The sequence below is a fragment of the Cricetulus griseus genome, chromosome 3 (genome assembly GCF_003668045.3).
Source record: "Cricetulus griseus strain 17A/GY chromosome 3, alternate assembly CriGri-PICRH-1.0, whole genome shotgun sequence".
Classification (NCBI taxonomy): domain Eukaryota; kingdom Metazoa; phylum Chordata; class Mammalia; order Rodentia; family Cricetidae; genus Cricetulus; species Cricetulus griseus.
The window spans coordinates 66,124,788-66,140,315 of NC_048596.1; the positions used below are offsets into that span (position 1 = coordinate 66,124,788).

The 15,528-nt window shown below is 38.7% G+C and overlaps 1 protein-coding gene across 3 annotated transcripts in view; it reads right to left on the minus strand.

Annotated features, from left to right (window-relative positions):
• The window catches only part of LOC100773370 (dedicator of cytokinesis protein 1), a 495,025-nt gene that overhangs the window by 359,481 nt on the left and 120,016 nt on the right, over positions 1-15,528 (minus strand). The gene's annotated exons all lie outside the window — the stretch shown is intronic.

Genomic DNA, 15,528 nt, shown 5'->3' on the forward strand with positions numbered 1-15,528 from the left:
GCAACCCAGTGCACCTGTTTTGTAAATAAAGATTTCCAAGTAGAGGTTTGCTTAAATGATGTACTGAACAATTAAAATTACAGAGTCATGAACTCCTGTTGGCAGGTGGTAGGGAAACAATGGTGGGCACCGATGCAAATAGCTGGGAGGTGTCATGATGTTATTGATCTAGCCTAAGGAGACTTAATTGCCTAAACATAACAGGATTGCATAACCATTTGAAAATGACATTATAATGGTAAATTCAAAATTATTTTCAGTAATGGCACTATACCAATGCATTCATTATAAGGCAATGGAAACCAGGAAAGTGTCAAGAGCTTCAGCTATGCTTTAAATGAACAGTAAGGATCTTGTACACTGGCTCCATGAATGCTGATATATGCCGTTTACTGTATATAAGTTATAATTTTCTGTCACCCCAGGACATTTGCCAGTTTCTGGAGTTGCATGGTGTGTGAAGCTAAACACTAAAATGAAAACTTCTCGACAGCCAAGTGGAACTGGTACCAGCCTACAGAAGAAATAACTGGAGTTTCAGAAATCAAGGAAAGGGACTTCCAATAACACAACAGATAAAAGACAAAAAGTAAAAAAGCAAACAAAACAAAGCACAGCAGATGCTTGAGTGGGAACACTGGAGAACCTTGGAAAATAAAATGCAATCTGCAGCTCATCAGGCCGCCAAGGCACCCAGCCCACCTCAAGCTCTCTTGAAACCAAGTGCCCAAACTGACCAAGCCTAAAATAAAAGCTTTTGTTGGTTTTAAAAGTCAACCTAGGATCATATGGAAAGACAGTTTTAACGAGAAATTATCTAAAACAGGTTGGCCTGTGGGCATGTCTATGGAGGCCTATCTGGATTAGTTGGTGTGAGAAGACCTAGCCCATTGTGGGTGGCACCATTCCCATGCAAGGGGCTCCTGAAAAGGATTAGAGATGATAATGATAGCTGACAGCAGATAGGGTGTATTTATTATCTCTTTGCTCTTGACTATGGCTGTGCCTGCCTTGACTTCCTGGAAATGATAAGACTGTGACCTAGAATTGAAAGACAAACTTTTTCTCCCCTAAGTTGCCTTTTGTTGGGGCAGGTATTTTTAGCACAGCAACAGAAATGACTGGGCTTACAATACAGCGATGCCCAAGCACAGTCTTCTACAAGACCAAGAGGCTCAGCCCAGTAGATGGGATGAGCCATCTCAGGAAGACAAACACACAGTCTGGAGCTTCCACCGTTTTGCATATGTATGGTCCACTCTTCAAATAGAACTCACTAATCTCAGCAGAAGATGGTTCCCATGGACAAACCAAAGAAGAAAAGATAATGGCCCAGAGCACAAGAGATTTCTTGTAGTCAGTTAATGGGAACATCAAAAGTAGAGGAAACATGGGGGCTGGGGTGATGGCTCAGTGGTCAAGAGTTCTGCTATTCTTGTAGAGGACCTGAGATTGGTTCCCAGCATTTACATGGCAGCTCACAACAGGGTCCAGGGAATCCAACACCCTCTTTTGGCCACTCTGAGTACCACACATGTGCTTACACACAGACAGAGACACACAAGCAGGCACACAACTACAAATAAAACATCTTTTCTTAATTAGAAAAAAAAATGAAACAGTAGAATGTCAGAAAAAAAAAAGGTGGGAAAAACAGAAGTCAGGGTGGATCATTGTAATACAGAAATGGATTTTTAAAATGCAAGTTGCCAAGTTAAAAAATGTAATAATATTAGGAATTCACTGTATTAGCTAAACAGAGACTAGGCACAGCAAGAAACAAAAATAGTAAAATGGAAGACAACCCAGAGAAAAGTTACTAAGAACACAAACAAAGGAGAAAACTACAGAAAAGAGTATGGAAGAGGGAGGTACAGAGGAGAGATCTAGCACACATGTAACTGAAGTATCAGCAGAAACATAGGACCATGAGGGAGGGCAGTCATTAGAATGCGGACCAAAGGCTTCAACCCCAAACCCCAGTCAATGCAAAATAAATGCAAAGGAAAGTGTTCCTATACAGCCCACATAGGTTATTTCCTATGCAAATAACCACAAAGACAAACCTTGAGGGCAGCAGACACACACACACACACACACACACACACACACACACACACACACACACACACACAATTATACTATCTTTAAGGATGTGACAATAACAGTGAATTGGGAAGCAGTCTTCTCCACAGAAATGATGGAAACCAGAAGAAAATAGAGTAACACCTGGAGGAAGAAAACTGCCAATCTGGAGGGCTGTGTCAAATGAAAGTATCTTTCAAACACAGACATGAAATAAATCATTTTCATATACACAAAGCCTGTAGCTGATTTCTTCTAACGGAAATTCTAAGGGAAACTCTTTTGACAGAAGGAAAACGGCCCCTGAGGGAAACCTGAAGTTAAAAGAGAGATGAAAAGCAATTCTATACATACAGCACAACCAATGAATGCCAACTATACAAAACAGCAATGTGTGGCCAGGCTCAAAATACGTGTAGAATTAAAGTGCGTGGCAACATTAATGCCAAGGACAAAAAGAATGCGTTGTGTCTCCGTGTTCTGCTGTTCTGGATGTAGCTAGCATTTTCAAGAGAGTGGTAATGGTAATTTAAATTATTCTTTAAGTTTAGCAGGCATGTTTCCATCTGGGATAATTATCAAAAAAATAGTTAAAGATGTTTAACACATTAAAACAGCAGAAAATAAGATGGAAAATAGAAAACATTAAATGTGCCCAGCGTTGGTGGTACACGCCTTTAATCCCAGCACTGGGAAGGCAGAGGCAGGTGGATCTCTGTGAGTTCGAGGCCAGCCTGGTCTCTAGAGCGAGTGCCAGGATAGGCTCCAAAGCTACACAGAGAAACCCTGCCTTGAAAAACCAAAAAAAAAAAAAAAAAAATTACTGTTATTGAAGAAAGCAAGGGGGAGAAGGAGGAAATGTGTTGCTTAAAAAGAGAAAAATGCATAGAAAAGTAATAAAAAACAAATGTGTGAAAAATATACAAGTTGTGATGATTAATATGGAATCATTTAGTGATTTTGTAAATCACTAAAAACAAACAGTGTTGGGGAGATGCCCAGTGTTCAAGAGAGCATTGCTCTTGCAGAGGACCTGAATTCTGTTCCCAGCACCCACAACTGCCTAGAATTCCAGCGCCAGAGAATCAAGAATCATCTTCCGCCATCCCTGAGCATTAACTCACATGGACATACCACCACACGGACACACGAGCATACACATGATTTTTAAAGTTTTTAAAAATAAATAGGGCGTGGAAGCTATAAGAAAGAGATCCTATGCATATTTACCAAAATTATCACTAGAAAGTCCACATCTGTACAATGGCCGCAACACCACAACGCAGGTCCTTTGTCCAGCACCTACCTTCTCCACCTTGGAATAATGCCATTCCTGCTATGAATCATTATGGCCAGCAATGGCCAGTTCAAGTGACTGATGCCATTCCATGCCTTTGATCTTGAAAATCACTCCCTTTCCTTGCCCTCTGAATCGGTCTACAGTCTACTGTGGCAGGCATGTTCCCACTATAATGTTCAGCTATAACCATGAAAATGTTTTTCCAAAAAAGACCATTACACATAACAGAATGTATAATGCTATTGAGGAATGTGTAATTCCATGGAAATGCTATTCCCAAATATAGACTATTACACATCTTTGTTAAACAGAGTAGATTAGAGAGATGTCAGACAGATATAGAGAAATTATATCAAGACAGACAGATGGGGGGTGACACAGTAATACAGTGATTTGAATAAAAATGCTTCTTTATAGGCTTTGATGATTGAAGGCTTGGTCCCCAGTTTTTGTTGCTGTTTGGGTAATGCTGTTTTATTACAGCAACAGTAAAGTAATTAATACTAACATATGATGATGATGATGATGATTTATAGGTAGATAGACAGATAGATAGATGTAAGAGACAGATAGATGAGATCTAAAGAAATGATAGAGGGACAGATTTCACTGATAGATGAGGACAGATATAAATACATACATAGAGATGATAAATGGATAGATGGATAATAGGTCTAGATAGACATACAGAAAAGATAAATAGACAAAATAGAACATATAAATAGTATTCTCGTTTCTTTTCCACTGTTATAAGTAAACACTGACCAAAACAACAACAACCTTCCTAATGCTCTGATCCCTTAATAGAGTTCCTCATGTTATGGTGACTTCAAACCATAAAATTTTTCATTGCTTCTTCATAACTGTGATTTTGCTACTGTTATGAATCATAATGTAAATATCTGATATGCAGATGGCCTTAGGAGACTCCGGTGAAAGGGTCATTTGACACCCCAAAGGTGTCACAACCCACATGTTGAGAGCCACTACCCTGTATCAACTGACAGGAGACTACCACATAGACATGGCCACAGGAAAATGTGATGGTGGCAATTCTTCAACTGAGGTTCCTTTTCAGGTAACTCCATGTTGTATCAAGTTGACATAAAAACTAACATGGATGAATGAACAGATGGATGGATAAACAGGGAAACAGGTAGAGATATGATTAGGAGTTACTTGAAAGACAAGCAGGTAGATAAGATAGATGATAGGTGAAGGATATGATAGATATGACAGATAGTAGATAGTAGATGATACATACATACTACATATATACATGCATATATACATGGAAGAATGGATAGATATCAGATTTTTTCTTTTAAGTAGATATATGTGGTAACCATAAAGGCACCTGAAATACCACTCCTTTGGAGAAAACAGTCAACTCCAGCAGACCCTATATGGAACCCACAGTATTCTCTATTTCCACAACATAGCCTTTTCTGACTCCTGAGTCTTTTCTCAGATCAAGATTCCCACATTTTAGTAAAGGCACCCTACTGATTTTTATGCACTGGAAGGATCCCTTCTCTAAGAAAGGCAGCACTCCATGAAGTCATAAGCCCTCTTTGAACTGGAACTCCTATGAAGGGTCTTCTGCCAGCTATTTCTAGTTTGCTTGGAGATGACTTTGCATAAGGGTAACTTTCTTCCCTTGAGTCCCAGCAATAGCTCAGGGTAAAGTTAACTTAGCCAGGGTCAGCTGACCCTGCAATCCAAGGGAATGGCTTTAAGAACAGCTCTGCAGCAGCAGTTTCTCCCATGTTTTAAACTACTTGAACAGTCTGTCACATCTATGTTTTCTGGTGGTAAATCTCTCTTGGCTCTGTGTGTCTAAAAACATTTTTTGATTGCATGCCTGATTTAAAATTCTCATGTCAACACTGTTATGATTATTCTTAATCTGCAACTATACAATAAACATAATAATCATGTTGAGTTTGGCTCTAATTTCTTCTTTTCCGTCTCTATTTTCAATCCAACTTTTCCCTTCACATTAAAACAATCTTTTTACTCAAGGGAGTTTGGAAATGTATTTCACCCAGTTCTAGCCAAAATGAAAACATCTAAATGTTTACTTCTAAGTTCATTTGGGATGAAAGAAAAAAGAAAAACAATAAAGGTAGAGAAGGTTTATTTGAAAATGGTACACTATGTGAACTACTGAGGCCAAATAATTTGGTCTCAGGCTTCATAAAGCTAAATAAAAATCTTAAAGTTTAGTTATGTAAGTGGTTAACCTCAACTTGTTCCGTTCTATCATAAATATAATTTTAATTCGACTGTCTTTTTATAAGCATAAATTTACATTACTGACCTACTATCTTAAAAAAATTTGACAAAATAAAAATAGATATGACTGTCCGTGTTAGCACACACCTTCGTCTGGACTTCATGGGTTGGCAACGTTATAATTATCTCTGCTAGATACTGAAATCAAACCATAACTTTGACCTAAAAATAAATACACAAATAAAAAGATAATGTAATATCTATTGGCTCCTACACAATAAACACAGCTATTTAATTTTTAGGGCTTGTCTTCTGCAAATAAATAACTGAAAATAAAGACTATATAAGTAACATCTGCAATTTCATATGTAATCAAGGAATAAATTAGGTGAGTGTTAAATGATATGTTAAAAATAAATTATCCTATGCTGGGGCCCATAAGCTCCCTTCTGTTCAGGTCAGCTATTTCTGTGGGTTTCTCCAGCATGGTCTTAACCCCTTTGCTCATCACTCCTCCCTCTCAGCAAGTGGATTCCAGGAGTTCTGCTCAGTGTTTATCTGTGGGTGTCTGCCTCTGCTTCCATCAGCTACTGGATGAAGGCTCTAGGATGGCATATAAGTTAGTCATCAATCTCATTATGGGAGAAGGGCATTTAAGGTAGCCTCTCCACTATTGCTTAGATTGTTAGTTGGGGTCATCCTTATAGATCTCTGGACATTTCCCTAGTGCTAGATTTCTCTTTAAACCTATAACGGCTCCCTCTATTATGGTATCTCTTCTCTTGCTCTCCTCTATTCTTCCCTTGACCCACTCTTCCTGCTCCTTCATGTCCTCCTCTCCCTCTTCTCGCCTTCTCTTTCTCTGATCCAGACTCCCTGAACATGGGTGTTAGTTAGGAGGCCTGGGCAATCTATGGGCCCTCAGTATTTATCCCTAGTATACAAATGGACTTTGGGAGCCCATTCCATATAGAGGGATAATCTCTCAGCCTAAACACAGGGGGAGGGCCTAGGCCCTGCTCCAAATGATATGATAGACTTTGAAGATCCCACATAGAAGGCCCCACCCTCTCTGGGGAACAGAAAGGGGATGGGATAGGAGGTCAGTGGAGGTGAAGGGGTGGAGGGGGAACTAGGATTGACATGTAAAACAAGCTTGTTTGTAATTTAAATTTTAAAAAGAATCTAAATAAATTATCCATATAAGCTAAAGTCTACAAGTAGCATTAAGTATACAAAGGAACTATATGATTCCAATGTAAGTTAAAATAATTTTTAAAAAGTTAAATATAAATTAAGGTTTTCTTGACTTTTTAAATCTATACAACACAGTATATAACTGGGTCTATTAAAATATACATCTTCATACACTGTCAGTATATGGAAAAATCAAGGTAGATTTCTTCTCTGGTCTTCACTACAAAAATAATTACTTAAGAGTTTCAAATTCGAGCTGATGGGTAATTCTATCTGGAAAGAATAAAGTGGGAAAATAAAGCATGTTTTGATAAGGAAAACCTGTAAAACATAAAATTCATACTTTCATTGTGAAAAATAGTAATTGTCTAAGTGCACAGATTTTTAGAGGTTTATTGAAAAGTGCCAATTTAAGGAAGGAAGCCAAGTTAAACAGGAACCAGGAAGCAGGAAGGGAAGAGACCAAGGGGACTATGAGGAGAAAGACATCTTTGGTGAAGAAGGGAAAGCGAAAATTTTGTTCAGATTAGAGGACCTGAAGTTTACAAAATGAAGTTTGTGTTCAGTAGTAGCACTGCAGGCATTGTTCCAAAAGAAAGAAATGAGGAAAGTGAAACTTAAGCATGCTATAGTCTGGAAGCTGAGGTTTGGGAGGAACACAACTTACGAAAGGAAATTTATGCATGGTCAAGTTTATAAAGCATTTATACTATTCTCTAACCCTGAACCTATACACTGAAGTAAAGCCTGAATACAATTCTTCTCTATACAAATTAGTCTTAAATGTGTATCTATTTCTAGTAAACTTGGAAAAACTGGCCTAGGGTTCAAAAACTTTGTATTTTCCAGATAATTTTTCTGCTGTCTGCATTAGTTTTTAACTCACAAAAGACTTAATGATTGTTTTCTTTGTGACAATCTGCTTTTCTTTTTTAAGATTATCCTTTGCCTGTATATATGTATGACAACTATCAAATCCCCCAGAACTGGACTTGAAGATGGTTGTAAACTGCTGTGTGGTTTCTGGGAACTGAACTTGGGTCCTCTGTAAGAAGGACAAGTGCTGTCAGCCTCTGGGCTGTCTCAACAGCCTAACATCTGTTTGTTTTAAGTCTTTTAAGTGCTGCTTTAAAAATGATTAAATCTGATTTGTGACTCTAGTTACATGAATAAGGATTCTTTTTAAAATGATGTTTGATTATTGATATGAATGTATTAAAGATTGCAAAAATTCTTAGGAGTCTAATGATTCATGCCATTTCCAAATTCTGTATGCAAATGGAATTTCTGTCTTCATTTTTCGTTTCAAATTTCCTTCGCCTTTATATTTACTGCATCTTTCTATTGTGTTTACTTCTTGGAAGTCTATTGTTTGAAACCATTCTTTAGAAAAACAGAGGAATGGAACTTATCAACCAACTTCAGGGGAGCTTCTCCAGAGACAGTGGTTCCCTGTGGCAGAAAGGGGTATGACACTGATTCCCAGGCACCAATCACTTCTGCCTTTGACATGGAACCAACAAGCAACCTGAAGACAGATGTGTCTGCAACAATTTACAATCAAAGTCTAACTACAAGTGTTTAAGAGAAAGATTTTTATTGAGAATAAGAATACAAAAGTTGTTGAAATCAAAATGTAGTTTTCATGCAGACCCTATTTCCCCAAAGTACCCAAAGCTGTAGGCTATGAAGGTAATATCTGCAGCGTGAATGTCCCACAGAAACTACTACAACAGAACCTGCATAGCCCAAGTGTGCATAGATGGCAAAAAAGCTTTATATTTCTACCAAGATATCCATCCACCCAGTGACCTTGGACTGAGGTCACTCCTGTCTATTCATTGTAGTCAAACAGGATTATACCTAAATATCTGATGTAATCTTCCTCACCTGGAGCTTAAAAACTTCTGCTTGCCTCAAACTCTTTAAAGATGTCCACAGTTTAACATGATTTGTGTTCTCCCAACAATCCTCTGCCATCCTCATTACAATGCTGTGGCCAAGGAAATAGCACTTGCTTTAGAAAATATCAGTTTGTTTTGTTATTTTTTAAATTTAGGTTGAAAAATGGAATCTAAAGCCTCACAACATTATATGTAAACAAATAGAATGCTAAATTTAAAAAATTGTGAGATTGATAAATAAAAATAGACACATGTTTTTTTTCATTCATTTATTTAGTTCATAAATAAAGTCATGCACAATTATGATACATGATACAGTATGTTCACAATGGCATGGCTAAATTAAACCAATTAACATGTTATATCACACATATTCATCATTTTTGTTTTGAGAACACTTAAAGTATACTATCTCACAACTTTTAAAATATAGCATATTGTTATCAACCATATTTATCATGCTCTCAGTAGACCTCAAGACATCACAGAGTCCATGCCTCTTGTCCAACTGCAGTTTTATATCCTTAAACCAATCATTTCCCCATTGTTAAAAGACCCACATTGAAGCCTAATAGCCACAATTCTGCTCTCTGTTCCCATAAGTTCATCATTTCTAGGTTACACATAAAATTGAAATTGTGTGACATTTGTCTTCCAGTGTATCACTTATTTTTTTTGGCAAGCATATAACTTTACTACTTACTAAAGATGAAATCAAATTTGCATGCACAGGTGAGCACTAACTGAAGCACCTTGGATTCATCACATATTTGAGTTTCAATTAGCATATATATATATATATATATGTATATATTTATATTTATATAAAAAGAGCAATAATGGCAATATGTTATGCACCAATAGCAGCAACAGCTTTTCCAGGTTCTATAGTCCTTTGAACAAAATTGTAGAGACATCCAGCACACTCCATTTTAAAAAAACAAAAAAAAACAAAAAAACAAACAACAACAACAAAAAAGTAAAAAACAAAATCCCAGAAGACAGCACAGTTCTGTTACTCTTGTGGTACTTGGCACCATTTTTTTTTTTTTAAATTAGTTTCTCAGTCATCATCTGGGAGGAAACCATTCTGAGCAACATCATTAAAAACAGCTCTGATAAAGCATGGTCACTACTGTGTATCATAAAGCAGGTCCACATATGAGTGAGTACATATCATGTTTGTCTTTTTGTGATTGGGTTACCTCGCTCAGAATGGTTTCTTCGAGTTCCATTCATTTTCCTGCAAATTTCAAGATTCCATTGTTTTTTTCTGCTGAGTAGTACTCCATTGTGTAAATGTACCACAATTTCTCTATCCATTCTTCGGTTGAGGGACATCTAGGCTGCTTCCAGTTTCTGGCTATTACAAATAATGCTGCTATGAACATGGATGAACATATGCCCTTGTTATATGAATGTGCTTCTTTTGGGTATATGCCTAGGAGTAGAATTGCTGGATCTTGTGGTAGACTCATTCCCATTTTCTTGAGGAGTCGCCATACTGATTTCCACAGTGGCTGTACAAGTTGGCACTCCCACCAGCAGTGGAGGAGTGTTCCTCTTTCTCCACATCCTCTCCAGCATAAACTGTCATTGGTATTTTTGATTTTAGCCATTCTGACAGGAGTCAGATGGTATCTCAGAGTTGTTTTGATTTGCATTTCCCTGATGACTAAGGATGTTGAACACTTTCTCATGTGTCTTTTGGCCATTTTAGATTCCTCTATTGAGAATTGTCTATTTAGTTCTGTAAACCACTTTTTAATTGGATTGTTTGGTGTTTGGGGGACTAGCTTCTTGAGTTCTTTGTATATTTTGGAGATCAGCCCTCTGTCAGATGTGGGGTTGGTGAATATCTTTTCCCAGTCTGTGGGCTGCCGTTTTGTCTTGTTGACTGTCTCCTTTGCCTTACAGAAGCTTCTCAGTTTCAGGAGGTCCCATTTATCAATTGTTGACCTCAGTGTCTGTGCTACTGGTGTAATATTCAGGAAGCAGTCTCCTGTACCAATTAATTCAAGGGTATTTCCCACTTTGTCTTCTAATAGGTTCAGTGTAGCTGGATTTATGTTGAGATCTTTGATCCATTTTGACTTAAGTTTTGTGCAAGGCGATAGGCTTGGGTCTAACTGCAGTCTTCTACATGTCTGCAACCAGTTATGCCAGCACCATTTGTTGAAGATGTTCTCTTTGTTCCATCGTATAAATTTGGATTGTTTGTCAAAAATCAGGTGTTCATAGGTGTGTGGGGTAATATCAGGGTTTTCAATTCTATTCCATTGGTCTACCAGTCTATTTTTGTGTCAATACCAAGCTGTTTTCAGGACTATAGCTCTGTAATAGAGCTTGAAGTCAGGGATGGTGATGCCTCCAGAAGTTCCTTTATTGTATAGGGTTGTTTTGGCTATCCTGGGTCTTTTGTTTCTCCATATAAAGTTGAGAATTGTTCTTTCAAGGTCTGTGAAGAATTGTGTTGGGATTTTGATGGGGATTGCATTGAATCTGTAGATTGCTTTTGGCAAGATTGCCATTTTTACTATGTTGATCCTACCTATCCAAGAGCATGGGAGATATTTCCATTTTCTGGTATCTTATTTAATTTCTTTCTTTAGAGACTCAAAATTCTTACGGTACAGGTCTTTCACTTTTTTGGTTAGTGTTACTCCAGGGTATTTTATGTTGTTTGTGGCAATTGTAAAGGGGGATGCTTCTCTGATTTCTTTCTCCACCAATGTGTCATCCACATATAGTAGGGCTACAGATTTTTTTGAGTTAATCTTGTATCCTGCCACTTTGCTGAAGGTGTTTATCAGCTGTAGGAGTTCCCTGGTTGAGTTTTTCGGGTCACTTATGTAGACTATCATATCATCTGCAAATAGTGAGAGTTTGACTTCTTCCTTTCCGATTTGTATTCCCTTGATCTCCTTTTGTTGTCTTATTGCTCTAGCTAGAACTTGAAGGACAATATTGAAGAGGTATGGAGAGAGTGGACAGCCTTGTCTTGCCCCTGATTTTAGAGGAATTGCATTGAGTTTCTCTCCATTTAATTTGATGTTGGCTGTTTAGACACATGTTTTTTATTAAAGACATACCTTAAGATGGGCATGGAAGCTCATACTTGTAACCCTAGCTCTCTGGAGACTGAGACAAGAGGATCACCATGAGTTCAAGATCAACCTAAACTACATTATGAATTCCAAGACAGGCCTGGGCAAAGTGGCGAGGGGATCTGAAATATGAAACACTTAGAGTTGGAAAAGTAAAGAATGAAGAAAGAAATGTACACCCTAACCAAAACATTAGGGAAAACCTTCATGTCAATTAAAGACTAAATCCATACAACAGGCAACAGTTATAAACCTGTAGGCCAACAATAACTGTTTCAAAACCTATACAGCATAATGAATGAGCCTTACAAAGAACTCTCAAGGATGACATGTTAATAATGGTTGCTGTCTTGGCAAACTATGCTTAGCACTGTGCAGTGACTCCTGTATAGCATCTCTCTGTAATGAAATTTCAGCAGGGAAGTCTCTAGAACTTTCCATCCTGATTTTATTAAATATACCAGGAAGAGTCACTCATTTGACCTACTTTGAAGTGGAGGAAAGGATGGGGAGCAGGAACCCAGAAACTTATCAATAAATAAATTGATGAGTAAGACCTCCTCATTCCTTGCTGTTTTCAATAAGAATTCATTAACAATGAACAATGACAGGATCTTTGTCTATGAACTACATTCTATTCTGTGACCCAAGGAACGAGAGCACAAAGACAGATCAGCATAACTTATTCATGATCAATAACTAATTATTCACAAAGCTTAACACCAGATGACAAGCAGAAACTACAGCACACAAAAGGCAGTCAAGGTGCCAAGCCATAGCTAGACAGAGGCCAGCATTGAGCAGGTCTGATGCAGGATGTCATCTTTGGGCTTTCTAGTTAATATGGCCCACCCACACAGAAGGCAGAAAACACACAGCAAGAGGAGCCTCTGGTTGCCTGGAATCTTTCCCTCAGTTCACCATGAACCAAATTTGTTTGGGTCAGAACTGCTGTTCTCATTTCATGACAAAAAGAGCGTCCTAACTAGAACAAAGAATATGGGATGGGACTGTACCACAGAAAGTCCATGAGACACGGTAAGCATCAGTGTCTCGAGTTTCATCTTTTTGTTCTTCAGAAGAATAATTACTCACAATTATCCCAGAATTTAACACAGCAACTATATTATACTTGAAAACACAGCAGATCATTTTGAAAGAAGAAATAGAATAGACCTCAAAAGTTTATTCCAACAACAACAAAAAAAAAAAAAAAAAAACACTTGTCAATACCAGCTGTAAGCACAACTGCTTTTCTCCCAAGATAATGAGTGTACTGCAGGTAAGAAAATGAGAATTCATCTTTGTTTTTCTCCCCACTGCTGAAATATCCCACATGAGACCTGCTTAGAACTTCTGATGATCAAGCACTGCAGAAATCTGCCTGGGAAACCAGACTCTTGCCTCTTCAAGTAACACATTCAAAACAGGAATGGGGCAGGACTCAAAATGTTGTGGAAGGACATGACATGATGACATGATGCCTCTGGCAGAGGCAGCTCTGGCAGGAAGGACATGAGTTTTTTCAGTCCCTGGAATCCACAAGATACCAAAACATCTCACAGTCTTCAGTCAAAAACATACACAAAGGTATTTCTTGTATCCACACACTGAGGCTACAAGTGTACTTTGCATTCTGAAGGATGCACGTGTTCTTTCATCCCTCCAAAATCCTAGTAGGCAGCTAAAATTCACACTTCGAAACACATGGAAGGGTTTGAAAAGGACATGAAAATGGTGATATACACACAGAATTTAAGTTCATTACATATGTGTAGAACAACAAACAAAGGAGAAAGGGACAAATGAAAGGAGAAAGACAAGGGTGATCAGGACATCACCGTGACCCCCATATGTCAGTAAGGAAGGCCATGAAAAAAGACTTCACGGCCTCTTAGAGATAACTGACATTTGATTTGTGCCCTGGACAATCTTGGCTCTTAGAAAGAGCATGTTATTCTAGTGAAGAAATTCATTCGGGGTGCTGCAGGATATTTAATCACACTGTGAACCCCAAGATTGTGTTATTTACTGGAAAAACTTGCTCCTAGGTTGATGTGTCTCAGCCCTAGCACATACCTTTAATCCAACAGCTTTCTGTTTGAATATTCTGAACAGGATTAAATAAAGTCAACCACAGGTCAAGAGAGAGCAAGCAACCAGCTGATAGGAAAAGCCATAGTGTCAGAGGCAGTCAGAAGGACAGAGAGAAACATGCACAGAAGTAGAAGGGAGGGACATCCAGTCAGAGGAGTTTTTTTGAGATTGCATGGGAGAAAACTCTCTTCCAGGCTGATGGCAGAGGAAGAAGCAGCTGGGTGCTTTCTCTGTCTCTCTGAACTGGCAGGTTTTCACCCCAGCATCTGGTTCCTGAGTCTTTATTGGTAAAAACAGAACAATAGAGACTTAGTTAAAAAAAACAACAGGGATGATCCTGGCTCTTGTTAAGACTTAGATGGCAGAGAAGCAGGCTGAGGGCCCAATACAGAAAAGACAGAATTCTGAGCGCTTAAAGGGCACTTCCTGTGTCATACTCAAGGTTCGGTGTTAGATTTTAATTGGGGCACACAGTTCAGGAGGACACTTCGATAGACTACTGGGCACTGTTATAATAACATGGATAGAGAGGAAACTGCAAGGTGGCAACTCCAAGGAAAGTTCAGGCCCCAGCACCAGAGACATGGTGGAATCATGGTAGAATCAGAGCCCATAGAGCTGAAAGCAGCCTCTTCTTACACCTTTTGAGGATGGAAGGCATTCATCACAAGAGCCTGAAGCCAGGTTCTATGATTCCCAGGTAGAAGGAAGGGAAGGGGAAGGATGCGGGGAATAGGATGCCGCAGCACCCCTTCCGTATAGACTCACTTCCCATGTGAGATGTCCCATGTGGGGCTCACAACAGTGACCCAGTAGGATATGTGTCAGTATCTGTCAGAAGAGACCAGAACAGAAGTTGTATTCTAGTATCACATTCCTACAGACAGCTGTGTGTTTTCTACAAGTCCACCCATCTGTTGGTCATCTAGTATTCCGATGACTTAAAATTGTTAAGATGCTGGTGACAAGAGTTTCTCATGAGAAAGAAAACATCCACGGAGCCTACATAAAGATAATACAGAACCTGAGATGAGGTGGGGAAACAATGAAGTATTCAAAATAACAGATATTCCAGGTTGAAGGTATGAGAACGAGAGTGGAGACTATCTGCCCAATATATACTTATTGTGGCAACTCTGATTCTGTCAACTCAGTTTGTCATCTCTCTCCCTTACAGCTAGGGATGTTGTTATATGACAACATTCTGTCAATGAGATGAGAATAACACACAGCATTTTGAAAGCTGGAAGAGGCTCTTTCTAAGAGAGCCTGCCATAGCTGCATACCCTATAGCCTGAAGTCACTGCTCAAACTGTAGGTACCATGCCAGGAAAGGCAGAGAAAAAGAGGCAGTCTCTAAGATAATAGGATAGAAAGATACTGGATGCTGAGAACATGAGGACACCATGGAGCAAGTGAATGTGAGCCAAAGTCTTTTCCAGGCTACAAGCTGTACACAGAGTGCGTGGGTGACAATCGTCTCACCCGGTGAACCCATCTAAGTTGATCTTTAATGTTGACAAGCAGCCAATCATACTGCTGACCACCACAAGACTGATCAAACTAAACAAACTGGAGACACCATAGTTCTAAGATCTTA